The sequence below is a fragment of the Schistocerca gregaria genome, chromosome 8 (genome assembly GCF_023897955.1).
Source record: "Schistocerca gregaria isolate iqSchGreg1 chromosome 8, iqSchGreg1.2, whole genome shotgun sequence".
Classification (NCBI taxonomy): Eukaryota; Metazoa; Arthropoda; class Insecta; order Orthoptera; family Acrididae; genus Schistocerca; species Schistocerca gregaria.
In genome coordinates, this window is record NC_064927.1 from 185,315,153 (window position 1) to 185,330,731 (window position 15,579).

Sequence of the window (15,579 nt, forward strand, 5' to 3'; positions counted from 1 at the left end):
TCAGCATGGCCGGATCGGAGATTTTCTTCGATCGGGCAGTGTGTGTTATGTTGTCCTCATCGTCATTCGATAATCATCAAAACGAAAATCGGCGGAGTGGTGTTGAATAAAAAGACTTGTACCAGGCTCCCGAAAACTAAGAAAGGGTGTCCCGCCCAAAACATGCCATACGCACTTCTATTAATTTTCTTTGAATGAAAGTATCCGTTGTGCGAAACTGACATTTTGTTTAAATTTATCGCTATTACGAGCACCTGGATATCGTTCAAGCCAACGCGGCGCGTTTGGCAGCGAAGAATCAGTTAACCTGCTGTCATCACCGTATCCATTACACCCAAGCGTAGCTGTTACTAGTGAGTGACGTGGGCTTCGCTATGTGGATGAAACACATTTGCCAGATGCATTCACAGCAGCCGCTCAGTGTTTCGCCGGGTGAACTGGAAAGATGGAAATGAATCAGCTAAGAAGACAAACGAAGGAATATCGAAGTGGTAACTCCTCGCCTAATTTTCGTGGGTAAGCAGTGCCTTCTTAGGATATTTTTCAAGCACAACGGTATAGTATTGATTGTAACTCGATAATACTTGGTTTTCTCTACCATGAAGTGTATGGTGGAGGTTACTTTGCATTGCACCACTATTTAGGACTTCTTCCATTCCATTTATGTATGGAGTGCAGTAAGTAAGATTATGCTGATATTTGAATAATACAGAAAATAATTATCAAATCCTCATCAAATGTGTCTATCTAGGAAATCATTCGGAATAAGTCATACGTCAATAAGGAGTTTTTTATTCAGATTCACTAATACTATCACCCCTTCGTAGCGTGCACTATTCCTTCTGAGTCATCCTGTATATCGCGGTGCCCCTTGTAATTAGTCTGATATTGTTCTCACAGTTTCTACGTAAGCGATAGGTTGGAGGCTGTAGTATATTCGTAGAATCTTCACTTTTTCCTTGAAACTTTAAAAACTTTCTCAGGATAATGGAGCCTACCTTTAACCGTCTTCAGGTTTTTCACCAGCTCCGCACCCAACTCCGCTGCCAAGGTCGCTAAATCACGACCGTGCGATGACGCTCGATTCGGATGTAAACCGACTCGAATTCTGAAACTTCCTGCCAGATTAAAACTGTTTGCCGGGCCAAGAATCGAACTTAGGAACATCGTCTTTCGCGGGTAAGTGATCTACCAACTACGCTACCCACGCACGACTCACGACCGCTCCTCACAGCTTCAGTTCTAACAGTGCCTCGTCTCCTACCGTCCAAACTTCACAGTAGCTCTTCTGCGAAACTTGAAGAACAAGCACTCCTGGAAGAAAGGATATTGCGGAGACGTGGCTTAGCCACAGCCTGGGAAATGTTTCCAGAATGAGATTTTCACTCTGTAGCGGAGTGTGCCCTGATATGAGGACGGGTCGTAAGTCTTACTTGGGCAGCTCAGTTGGTAGAGCACTTGACCGCGAAAGGCAGAGGTCTCCAGTTCAAGCCTCGGTCCGGCACACAGTTTTAATCTGCCAGGAAGTTTCATATCAGAGTGAAAATCTCATTCTGTAAACATCCTCCAGACTGTGGCTAAGCCATGTCTCCGCAGTATCCTTTCTTCCACAAGTGATAGTTCTGCAAATTACGCAGAAGAGCTTCTGTGAAGTTTGGAAGGTAGGAGACGAGGTACGGGCGGCATTAAAGCTCTGAGGAGGGGTCGTGAGTCGTGCTTGGGTAGCGCAGATGACAGAGCACTTGCCCGCGAAAGGCAAAGGTCCCGAGTTCGAGTCTCTTTCCGGCGCACAGTTTTAATCTGCCAGGAAGTTTCATATCAGCGCACACCCCACTGCAGAGTGAAAATCTCATTCTGCGATTCGAAATCTGGTGGTGTGTGAAATTTTCACTGCCTAAATTTTTTTCCGGCAAAGGAGGAGAGGTGAAGGTGTAAAGCTCCTGAACAGCAGCCTTTGTGCCGTTGACATGGATTAAATTCCAAACTCTTCCGCAACGTCTCCTGAACTGAGGGCATGTGACTTTGTTGATGGTGATCCGTTCATCGGATAACTACGTTGATCTCGGTGGCCCGCTTGGTGCTATCCGAGAAGAGTGGTCTACATACTGGCAACGGGTTCCTCCCTTCTCCTATCACCGTCATACAACGCAGACATAGCATTACTCTACACACCCATTCATAACACTCACCTACATACTGCAAATACCATAAAACACAATTCTCACAAATCCGCAAAGAAAATGGCCAATGTACGTGGCGGAAGGAAACGCCTAGCGACTAGCGGCCGAACCTACTCCCTGGGTTCTCCAGGCACGACTTCGGCATCTTCGATACGTTCTCGCATGAGCTAAACAACCCTATGACCAATAGTGCTGCGTTGACAGGTAATGTATTTTTAACTGATTATTATTGAACATAAATATTTTCGGCATGTCTGACCATAACTATCACGTTCAACGTTAAAAAAAAACTAGATGCAGGTTATACTGTACATGGTTTACAAAACATTGTATTGTACAAAATTATTAGGCATCACGAGGCTGGGTACACCCCGTTCCATTCCTCCACCAAGGATAAATTCCTGGCAGCAATCGTAGATTTCTTTCCCTTTACGAACAAAATTACATTTAAATCGGGGTTTGATGTGCTCATTCGACAAGGTGCTCCCAGATTAGTGAAGGTAAAATTGAAATATGCGTTAAGTTCCTATGAGTCTATACTGCTGAGGTCATCCGTCCCTAGGTTTACTCGCTACTTAACCTAACTTAAACTAACTTACGCAAAGGACAACACACACACCCATGCCCGAGGGAAGACTCGAGGACTCGAACCTCCGAGGAGGGAAAGGTGGGGGGGGGGGGGGGGGGGGGGCGAACCGTGACAAGGCGCCCAAGACCACGCGGCTTTAGTGTAGGTCGACACTCGTTTTATCGATATGTATTTATAGGGACAGTACAACACGAAGAATAAATAGCAGTCCAGCAGCGAAGCGCTGCGTGCTTCATTTGGGACAGCTATATCGAATGGGCACCTAAAACTCCACTTTAAAAGTCATTTTGTTTGCAACAGGAAACAAACCGGCGCTCTTCGTCGACCCTAGGTGTTGCTTCAAAGAGGTGACAAGCAGAATGTCTTTAGGCCAACTCCAGCTACACACTGCAAAAACAAAATTCCAAATATCTTTCGAAACACAAGAGAAAAGGCGGCTGACGACTCTTGGGAGAGACACACTGTGTTTGCTAAAAGTAATGGTCATATAAACACTGGGTAGGCCAGAAGTTATGTGTGGTGTGTATACTGTAAGACCTTCAGTACACACACCATCATATTATTTGACTTGTCGCTCTAGAAAAGTAGGCGAGTGTCAGCAATATGTCTCGTGGTCTTATCGTGGCGTGTTTATCTTCTGCCGTTAGGTCAGACGATAGAAATGCCACTTGCTTAGAGTAGCAGATTGAAGGTGACCAACTTTAAACAGAGCTTGATTAATTTTCACACACATTTATTACAATAATAAAAAGCATAGACATTAAGTGACTTGATTCTGGATGCTATTTTCAATTGACAGTCTGAAGTTCCTTTGGTCTTGGTACGTTAATCTTATTTTCACATATCTCTGATACTTGACAAAGTGTCTATACATTTCTCTTCATGGCTATGTACAGGAATATTATAATCTTATTCGGCGCAGACTGAAACTTGACTATAGACTGGTACAGACAGGTCCACATAAATGCAGACTGGTACAGACTAATGCAGACTCGTACAGACTGGTGCAGACAAATGCAGACTGGTACAGACTGATTAATCGGAAGTCTGTGCACTCGTTATAATACCTCACGCGTTCAGGTATCACTGCGCGAGGGTGATCTACGAGGAGAAAAGGTTCTACGTTAGCAGCAATGTCATTGGCTGCGTTACATATTAATACGCGGATGGCGGAAGCAGAATTTGGTCCGTCTCTAAGGCAGCGCCATCTCGTAGTGCGGAGACGGACGAGCACTGCGCCTGCGCTGTTGTGCTTAGCGGAGCGCGCTCTAGTGGAAAAGTACGCGCTGACTACGCGGGAGTATGTTTACAACATTATGTCTTAAGGTTTCTCAACGTTGAGAATGATATGCTGAGATGTGTTTGCTAGAAACTCTTCAGTCTAAGCTCTCAGCTGGTCTCATATTCCGTCCGGTATTATTTTGTTCATTAGACGGCAGTGCGAACCTGTATCGAATGTCTTCCGCAAGTCAAGGTACGCTTCATCAACTTGGGTACAGTTATCTACGGCCTTCTGGCTCTCCTGGACGTACAAAGCGAACTAAGTTTTACAGTATTGTTGTTTTCGAAACATGTTTATTCCTACAGGGGAGATTTTACAGCTCCAAGAAGCGAAAACGTGTTCCAAGTTCTACAACAGATCGACGATAGGTACTTAGAACTATATTTCTGTGCGTTTGTGCGACGAGCTGTTTTGAAATTCGGAGTGACTTGGGCTTTTTCCCAATAACTAGGAACGTATACTCCTCCTCCGACCCGCAGTACACTCCTGCCAGAAGAGCAGTTAATTAAACGGAACTCCACGATTTCGCCCTGAAGACCACGCGATGTTGGCCGGCTGTCGTGTCATCCTTCCCTATATGGCATCATGCAGAATCGGTATGGAGCAGCCGGGGGGGGGGGGGGGGGCAACATGTCACTCCCCGTGTTTTCAGATACTGGAGCCAGTATTTCTCAATCAAGTAGCACCTGAAGATAATTTTCGTCCTTGACAATATGGGAGATGCCAACAGCTTCAATCCGTAACAAACACGACGCCAGCTGAAAGTTAGAAGTCTCAGGAACTCACCTAATTACAGTTCTACCCCTACATGCCTCAGGCTATTCTCGATAGGAGCCTGACAATGAACGAGAAAATTACACTAGTGATGTAACCAACTCAAGCATCCAAACGTACATACAGAAAATAAACGGCAAACAATGTTCTTATTATTGACTGGTTCTCTGTGAATGGTCTCTCTCAATTTTAAAAACGCAACATATTCAGTTCTGCACCTGTAGGGATACTACACCAACGATAAGTGTAACACATACTGAGAAAATATTAAATAGGGTGTAAACTTCAAAATTCTTACGTGTCCATTAGGATTAGAGTTTAAATTAGAAAAACACATTTCGGAACTTCTAAAACATCTTAGAACTTGGTTCAGCTTTATCTTCACTTAGAATCATTGCAATTCTTGGGGACAGACAAATCAGTAAGTTGACATATATTGCAAATTTTCATTCAATAATGTCATATAATACTTCGGGGTAACACATCTTTAAGAAAGAAAGTCTTCACAACGCACAAAAATGCTATTGTAGTACGCGCTATTCACTCACGATCATATTTTGGACATCTGTTTAAGGATTTTGGCATTCTGGCTGCTCCTTCACTGTATATTCATTCCCTCGTGAATTTCGTTGTAAATAAGGCACTGCAGTTCGAAAGGAACAATGATGTAGATAATTACAATAATAGAAGGAAAAATAACATTCATTACTCCACATTAAGGTTGTCTTCAGCCCACATACCGCTCCGAGTGGTGCGACTACAATTTTTTACAAATGGCAAAGCAAAATTTGAATATACACTGAAAAAGTTTCCTCTTGACAACTTCTTGTGCTCCGTACAACGATTTATATTATTGTAATGTGTAAAAGGCGCTGGGTAGGAATTACTCAACTCATATCTGTATACTTTTTTAAATTAAAACAAAAACAATGTTCAGCATGTAGGCATATTTATAAATTAATTTGATATGTGAATATAAAGTGACTCGTTCTGCATCATTATTATTTATCGTACAAAATGATCCACGGAACATGAAAGTAAGTAACACTATGTGTGGGTGTCGGAACAAAGGTCGCAGTACGGAACAATATGTCAACAAAACTCAACGGTGCAAGTTGGGGAACAAGCTCAGATGTGCTTCACACGTCGGCTCTGGCCTTGTGCTACCCGGCACCAGAATACGGTTATCCTCCGTGGTACCGATCCTGGAAAGAAGCTGACATTGCTCGTCACCAAACTTTCCGCCAGGTGACAGAATGCCCGACATCGCCTCCATTCGACAGGAATCAATTACTGGCCAGAACAGCACCACTCGACATCAGGCATGTTGCAACAGTGATATAAGAAAGGAGCAAAGTCACAATGATCGTAGACACCCACCTGACGGGAATAAGCCTGTTGCTAAACGTTTTCGCAGCAAGAAAAGCTTTACGTCAAATACCTCTGCATTAATGATGTCAAAGGCAGAAGAGATGTTTCAACGGTGGAGCTCAAAGTGACTGGACACCACCAAAGGAAACGGTATGCAACACCCAACAGCGAGATCACTTAATCGTCTTCGAGTGGGAGTTAGACAGAGTGAAACTGCGATGTTAAATAAAAATACAGAACACTTTAACCCGTCACCTTTATCAAATAGTTATTTATTACATAAACTGGTCTTCGGACCGTTTCTGGCTCATTTTAAGATGGTACACAGGAGGTTACGTGATCATTTCAAAGCGTAATGCTGCACGCTGGCTTGCGTCAGTATGGGTGGCTTTGTTATTTGTTATTAATATCGTAAGCTAGCACCCAACATTACGCTCTGAAATAGGTATAAACCTCCTGTGCACCATCTGAAACGGATAGAAAACCGGTTTGTGGAATAAATAAATGCTTAAAAAAAGTGAGTGGTTGCAGTTTTCTGTCTTTATATTGAGTAAGCAGTCACGGGTTCTTAAACCACCGTAATTGATAAGCTTAATTTGCCATGTTGAAACTGGGGACTCTGCAATAACCAAGACATGTCATGTGTGAGTGGTGTTGAATATAAGATAAGCCATTTCGTTCAGAGCCCACTTTACATTATCTCCTCAGGCATCTTGACCCGAGAGCATCTGCTATCAGCAATCCCAACTCGCTGTGGTATTACACTTAATTTAAATGTTTGTCATCGACACGCTAAGAAGAAGAAGCTCCTCAATTGGCATCACGAGGCTGAGAGCACGCCGTTCCAGTCCTTCAACCAAGCAAAAACCCAAGACAGTACCGGGAACTGAACCCGTGTCCTCCATACGAGAGTCAGACGTGCTGACCACTCAGCTACGGAAGTGAACTTAAAGGGGGTTAGTTCCAGAGCTCCTGGTCTATGCAGTCACAAAACTGCAGCGCCCGGTTCCAAAGAATGGCAGTCGGAGCTTTCGGCAAAGGCCGGACGGACCTGCGTCACAAAGACAAGCGGCAATTTGCGCGAAGACGCGCCGTCGATGAGGTCGCGTTCGCGAAACCTGCCAACGGCCGCGGCGCAGCAGTGGACTCGCAGGCGCGCAAGAAGCGGCTGGATACCGCACGACGCCGCCGCCGCCGCCGCCGCCGCAGCCGCCGGCATAGCTCCGGGTTGGCATTCCGCAGTCGGCGGGCGAGCCCGCTTTTTACCGCCGAGCGCGCAGCCCGTCCGCGCCGCGCCGCTACCATTGTGACATTTCGGGAGTCCGGACCGGCCAAGGTCTGGTCGCAGCGCAGGCTCAGTTTTTACCCGACGGCTGCGGACGACGACGGCGACGGCGACGGCAAAGAGAGAACCAGCGCACACCATATTTGTTCCAAAAAGAAATTTGTCAACGGAACGTCATTCGTACCGCGCGCGCTCGCTGGCGAACACTGCAGCCGCGCGGAGGTTTCGGCCGCAGCCGGCGAGCAGAGGAGCGAGCAGAAAACTGCGCGTCCAAAATGCAAAAGGACAGACGCGATATCGCGAGGGAAAACGGCCGGCCGGCAAAAGGAGCGAAATGGGTTTTACTCACATTCCGGCCGCAACTCCGGCGCTCGGCACGTAGAGTTTGCCAAATGAGTTGGCTCCCATTGTGAGGAGTTTAATTGCTTCTCACAGTGCCATTCCCATATGATGTACGGTGATCTTGTGGTTTCGGGAGCAGCACTGGATAAAGACTACTGTTGCTTTTTTTCCGAGAATATCAGTAAACGTGTATTTCTCTCTAGGAATGTTTTGCTAATAGATCCCAGTGACCTAGCGTCACAAACAAAGGTAACAAAGAAGTGCGTCAGTTCATTTAACTGCTCCAGAATCCTCACTTCTTCATAAATATTGATGTTTCACATCTAAGCAAAGCGTAAGAAAGTGAGAAATCTTAAGACATTAGGTTGGTGCAAAAGTTCGTACCGTTCCATGTTGGTTTTTTCGGTAGCTACACGTTTATTTATCTATTGTCGTCATTTCTAGTTAACTGTTGCTTACACATCATTTTGTCATTTGGAAATAGTTAGTGGAGATGTGGGCGCTAGAAAATGGAGTGCAATCGGGAACACTTCCGGCATATTCTTCTGTTTCAGTTCAGTAGAAGGTAAAAGGAGCAGAGGCAGCCAGAAACATTTGGCCGTGTTGGGGGTAACGCTGTTGGACACAGCACGGCAAGAAAATGGTTTCCTCGTTTTAAGGAGGATCTTGTGATCCTCCACGTCCAGGAAAACCTTCGGGGTTTAATGATGATCGTTAACCCGGATTAATTCACAATTATCCACGTAAGTGTGCTCGAGAAGTGACAAATGTGATGAACTACGAGCATTCCATCATCGTGCGACATTTGTATGCAGTGGGGACGGTTCAAAAATCGGGTGTACCGGTATCGCATCCTCCAAATGGTTCAAATGGCTCTCAGCACTATGGGACTTAACATCTTAGGTCATCATTCCCCTAGACTTAGAACTACTTAAACGTAACTAACCTAAGGACATGACACACATTCATGCCCGAGGCAGGCTTCGAACTGCGACCATAGCCGCAGCGCGGTTCCGGACTGAAGTGCCTAGAACCGCTCGGGCATAAAGACCGGCTGCATCCTCCAATCCAAAATCACAAAAATCAGCGGGTGACCATATGTGAGGGCGGCTCTGTTTGCTTCTCATCAATTGGCTCGTGAACAACACCGACCATTTCTACTCTGAGTCATTACTGGTGATGAGAAATGGTGTCTTTGAGATGAAACAAGAAAAAGAAAGGAATGCTTGAGCCCAAAGCAGCAACTCCCCACAAAAAGATCGGCGCGCGTCCACGAAAGATAACGTTGTGCGTCTGGTGGAACAGCGACCGTGTGGTGTACTAAGAATTGCTTCCTCGAGGAACAACCATCACTGACGACATTTATTGTCGACAACTGAGACATCTTGCAGATGCACTCCAAGAACAACGACCAGGAAGGCTGCGCTAAGCGAGGCTACTCCACGACAAAGCCCGCCCACACCCTGTCAGACGGATAAAAAACTCTGCACAAGAGTTGGGGGGGGTCATTCCGCACCCGCTTTATTCGCCTGAGCTTGCATCCTATCGAACAACCTTCAAGGAACTTTCTTGCCGTATGGAAATGTGCTTCGAACATGGCTCGACGTGTTCTTCGAGTCAAAATTACGTGATTTCTACAGATGCGGAATCGAAAAGTTTCCCTAGAGTTGTCAGACTGCTGTAAAGAGTGAAGGAGAACGCACTATTGATGACTGAAGTCTCTTTTACGTATGTGTGTTGTGTTAAACTTACGGAAAAACTCCACGAACCTATGCACCAACCCAATAGTTTACAAGACAGTTACCTAGAAATGAGATGATTCATTTTCATGAAGAAAAATTAAAACTTCTTAGCCTGTCTTTCTAGACTTCTACTGAAAGACAAATAACTCAGTTGGTTATTAAACAGTATTTTTTAATATCAGAGTGTGACTGGAATCCAGGCAGGGAGTTCACATAACAGCACAACCCTCCAGCACCTGAAGAAGACGACTTGGACGATCTGGAAGTATTGTGTATGTAATGGAAACAAGTCGTCTGTACACCCAAATGCATAGTGTTAACATTTTCACTCCATCCTGCAAATCACAGTGACTCTACACAATCTGAGGTTCGGGGCGAGGTCCAAAACCTCCTAAAAATAACGAATATCTTCTGCACGCTGTGTACTCTATAAACAGCGTCCCCTAAGTGTACAAAAAGGAACCTCCCCCTACACTAAAGACAGCGAAATTAATTTTTTATTTATTGTACATTTGTGTGGCACTATAATATGTAGCATAAAAAGCACAAGATCTCACTGACTATTTGCTTAAAATTTGCAGACGTAAATATTGGGAATGACATGAAAGGTAGTACGAAAGTACCAACAGATCAAGGGAGAAACGCAGAATAGAGGAAAGTGGGCAACTTCCAGCCAGTACCTGTCATAAGACACCTATACCAAAGGTGAAGAAGAAGGAAGCTGTAGCATAACAAGACATTGCACTGTAGCATAATTAAAAAACCTGCCGTCGCTTGTGACCGCCTAGCGTACAGATCAACATGCATTCCTTGGTTGCTGCTGCTGCCTTATACTGCGCCTGAATTCGGAACAAGGCACAGAAAAGCAGTCGTGGTACGAGGAAGCAGAATTGAACTTTTTCCGGAAATATACAGCGGATATTGAGCTGTATACTTTGTGAATGAGATTTCCAGCTGGCAAGTCGAAAGCATATTAAAACAAGAACTGTGTGGCACAAGCACTGTGCACATTGTAACTGAAAGGCAAGAGAGGAATTCAGAACTCACCTCACAGCTGCTGGCAGGAAGATGCGCAAATCCCCAGCTGCAACTCCTGTAACAGAATAACACAGCAAAACAAAATAAAAAAGAACTGACATCAAATATCTTGCTATACATATCGTAAAAATGTCAGAATGTAGATTATTATTATTAAAACACGTGATTTTACCAACAATATTCTCAATTTTGATGTGCTCTACATTTGACATTTGCAAGTCTGATTTACACAAAAAAACACTGTTTTGTTTTGAGAGTTTCTTGCTCCAGTTATATCAAGTCTGGGAAATTTATCGTGCAGTTGTTATGTGATCAACATTATATTTCTGCTTGAATGAATTTTTAATTCTACATCGCTAGTTAATACAAAGAAAGTTCCTCTTTTCTTAATTGGAGGAGCAGATGCTGGCAACAGTCGAAATATATCACAAAAATTACGTAATAATTAAAAGTAAAATTATGTACGCAGTATTATTATTATCAAATGTTCATAATGATAGTTGATTCACTACAAGGATTTGTGATTGGGTTCACAATTTTTTGGTTGGCGGACAATTATCAACATATAAAAAAGAACTTCAGGCATCCTCCAGAATAGTGTTTGGAACATTTCCTGTTAATGTTGTACATTAATGAACTAATAATAGTAACCTTAAAATCTTTGCGAATGATTCTGTTATCTATAATGAAGTGCTATTAAAACAGCGACATGTATATGCAGCCAGGTCTTGATTAGATTTCACCGTGGTACAAAGATTGATAAACTGGTTGATATGTTCAGAAACGCAAAAACGTACACTTCACAAAACGTGAAAACACACAACTATAATCATGTGACTATAAATCAATGAGTCACAACTGGAATCAATCAACTCATACAAATCCCTGGACGTAATAATGCGTAGGGAAAACGAAATGACAGGAATGAAAAGCTGTTGTCCGTTATGGAGAGGCTTATTGTGGGAATTCCGAGAGTATACGCTCCAAGAAGAAACGGGCAACATGTTACTTCCTCCAACATGCTTCTCGTGAAATGACAATGACAGTCAAGTTAGAGAAATTAAAAAGTCACACGGCTGCAAAACACCTTTTGAAATTCTGAAGGTAGCAGGGGTAAAATAAAATGGAGCTAAAGGTTATCTACTATTTGTGCAGCAACCAAACTCAAGCTATAAAAATCAAAAGGCATGAAAGGGAAACGGTAGTTTAAAACAGAGTGAGATGGGGTTGTCTCATATTGCCGAAAGCTGTGCACTGAAAAAAGCTGTAAAGGAAGTCAAGGAGAAATTTGAAAAGGAAATTACGGGTGAGGAGAAGGAATTAAAGCTGTGAGGTTTTTCTATGATATTTTAACGACTTGGAAGATCAATTGAACGAACGTGTAGTGTCATGAAAAGAGGTTGTAAGATTAATAACAACAAGGTAAAACAAGGATACTGTAATTTAGTGGAATCAAGTCAGGCGATGCTGGGGGAATTAGATTAGAAAATGAAACACTAAATGTAGTAGATGAGTTTTGCTTTTTGGGCAACAAAGTACTTGATGATCACGGAAGTCAAGAGGACGTAAAACGCAGACCGAAGTGCCATAGGGCTGCGAAGAAAAGTCAACGCGTCCCATCCCCTCAGGAGTGTTAGTCCGCAGAAGTGTCGTAAACCCACATATCCACAAACACGGTTTTTGAGATGGCAGTGCTCGGCCAGTCTCGATAAATTTTGCTCTTTTCGCTTGTTTATTTGCAAGATAACTATCAGCAATAACGAACACTTTGAACACCCTTTCATTTTCACTGAATCTTTGCTAACATTAAAGATACGGGAGTTTAACAACGTCGTAGTAACTGAGTAGACATGTCAGTTATGTATTGTTACTTTACTCTCCCTTTGTTACGAAAGAAGTTAAAAAACGGAGGGAAATTTTGTGTTACGTTAAATTTGGAGTGAGCGGTAAGAATCAGCTTATATTTGAATCATTACTGGTACTACCAACAAGTAATAAAAAGCGTTAGGGTCCGTAGACGAAATGTTGTAAGCTATGTGATGTTAATTATTGCTAAATGTGATGTTAATTAATGGTATATACTCATTAAAAGTATTATATTAGATGTGTTTGTATACTGCTTTTTACGCCATTCCACAAATTCATCGAAAACCAAGATGTTTTGGACTTGTTATTATCCGCCCACGATGTTTATAGATCAATGATGAAATCGGAATCAGCATCGATGATTTGCACCAACGTGTAATGCTAGTGTCAATCCACCTTGACGTGGCCTGCGGAGGATAGGACATCTGATCAGAAGTATCCCGACACCTATTGATGGACATCCCTAATACAGCATGTATTCACCCTTTGCCTTTATGGCGGTTTGAACACAAATGGAAACACTTTAGATAAGGAGTTTGAATGTCTGTGGAGAAATGGCGACCCATTCTTCCACCATACACGACAGCGATGTTGGACGCTGGGATCTCATCCAAAAGTTGTTTCCATTCGGTTCAGATCCGAACTCTGGGCAGGTCATTCCATTTCAGGATTGTTGCTATCCACAAAGCACTGCCTTACAGATGCTGCTTTATGGCAGGATGTTCTGTCGTGCTGGTATCCGAAGAGTTCCTCTACTGTATGTATTACCGTAGGCTGTAAAGCGGGTTCTCATGCTTCCGCACTTTTAGGTGCAATTAGGGGAACACACCACAAACACGAAAAATGCTTTCATACCGTAACACCACCTCCTCCGCTCTTACTGTTGGCCCTACACATGACGACAGGTGACGTTATTTAAGCATTCGCCAAACCCAATCCCTTCCATCGGGTTGGGTATATCGTGATTCATTGTCCCAAATCACTCGTTTCCACTCATTTATTCTTCAGTGGCCTTGCTCTTTACACCATCTCAACCGTCGCATAGCACTGACTTCAGAAATGCGTGGGCTTACATACGCGATTTTTTTTTAGCTATCTAAGTGCGATAAGCAATTATGTCTCTGTCGACAAAACTTTCTAGTCCTGGTACAGATGGAGTACTAGACCCACCTCGTACAATAGCTACTGTAAGCCAACCATTACCATGACCGAAAGTGTCGTTAATATCAATGCTAAAATTAACTCTACATCCAACAAATACACAAGGTCCATCCACAAGAGCAGTAGCGGCAACAGATTTAATTGGTATACGGTTCTTCTTATCACCAGATGTTGTAGCGAACTCAATATTCTCGATCGTTTTATACACTGTAGACCGATTACGACGAATTGTAGCTATTGTACGAGGTGGGTCTAGTACTCCATCTGTACCAGGACTAGAAAGTTTTGTCGACAGAGACATAATTGCTTATCGTACTTATCATATGGCTGAACTTGCTAATAAAGACTTTGGTAAATCTGCATATATGTCGCCATCTCCACTTGTTAACGTACTCACATACACCTTTACCCTTAATCCAAATAAATACAGATTCATTTACAGAAACTTTTCTCTTATTACGAGTATACAAAACAAGTGGAGATGGCGACATATATGCAGATTTACCAAAGTCTTTATTAGCAAGTTCAGCCATATGATAAGTACGATAAGCAATTATGTCTCTGTCGACAAAACTTTCTAGTCCTGGTACAGATGGAGTACTAGACCGACCTCGTACAATAGCTACTGTAAGCCAACCATTACCATGACCGAAAGTGTCGTTAATATCAATGCTAAAATTAACTCTACATCCAACAAATACACAAGGTCCATCCACAAGAGCAGTAGCGGCAACAGATTTAATTGGTATACGGTTCTTCTTATCACCAGATGTTGTAGCGAACTTGCTAATAAAGACTTTGGTAAATCTGCATATATGTCGCCATCTCCACTTGTTTTGTATACTCGTAATAAGAGAAAAGTTTCTGTAAATGAATCTGTATTTATTTGGATTAAGGGTAAAGGTGTATGTGAGTACGTTAAGTTTGTTGGTGACTGTACTTTGTATTTTCATAAATAAATTGATCTACAAGACCAATTGATCTGTAGCGTAGCCCACTTGAGGTTAGGTTGGGAGTTTTTTTTTTTGGAATGCTTATCGTACTTATCATTGATATTAACGACACTTTTGGTCATGGTAATGGTTGGCTTACAGTAGCTATTGTACGAGGTGGGTCTAGTACTCCATCTGTACCAGGACTAGAAAGTTTTGTCGACAGAGACATAATTGCCTATCGTACTTATCATATGGCTGAACTTGCTAATAAAGACTTTGGTAAATCTGCATATATGTCGCCATCTCTACTTGTTTTGTATACTCGTAATAAGAGAAAAGTTTCTGTAAATGAATCTGTATTTATTTGGATTAAGGGTAAAGGTGTATGTGAGTACGTTAAGTTTGTTGGTGACTGTACTTTGTATTTTCATAAATAAATTGATCTACAAGACCAATTGATCTGTAGCGTAGCCCACTTGAGGTTAGGTTGGGAGTTTTTTTTTGGAATGCGGCTGATACTTCTCACAACCATCTTCCGCAGTGCTGGAGTGTACCTGTCCGTCATTACATGAGGTCCGTCTGTTGTTTACTCGGATGTGGAGGTACCTCCATACTTCCAGTTCACAATCACAATACAGAATAAGTCTCTTGGGCAGCTCAACAATGGGTTTGTTACTCGACCGACACCCAGTGGCTAGTCCACGTTCGAAGTCAGCGAGCTCTCCAGGCCGACGCTTTCTGCTGTTAGTGCCTCTCTGCCGACGACACAATACTCCTCGCCTCCTTTTATACAGGTGAGTCTGTCTTTCGTGAAGTCGACCAACTCTCCCGTAATTCCCGGCATCTCCCGTATTAAAACATTTTTTCTTTAATCCACCCCGCTAGCAACGAGGAGTGGCCGAGTGGTTAGAGGCGCCATGTCACTGACTGCGAGGCCATTCCCGTCGGAGGTTCGAGTCCTCCCTCAGGCATGGGTGTGTGTATGTTGTTCTTAGCATAAGTTAGTTTAAGTAG

At 43.1% G+C, this 15,579-nt stretch overlaps 1 protein-coding gene across 2 annotated transcripts in view; it reads right to left on the reverse strand.

Annotated features, from left to right (window-relative positions):
- LOC126284630 (extracellular serine/threonine protein kinase four-jointed) overlaps positions 1 to 15,579 on the reverse strand; it is a 1,153,747-nt gene that overhangs the window by 844,762 nt on the left and 293,406 nt on the right. The window contains exon 3 of one of the 2 annotated variants that reach the window (XM_049983702.1): positions 10,618 to 10,658. The gene's annotated coding sequence lies outside the window, so the exon portion shown is untranslated. Of the gene's footprint in view, positions 1 to 10,612; positions 10,659 to 15,579 lie in introns of both variants that reach the window. The other variant, XM_049983701.1, reaches the window with a different exon arrangement.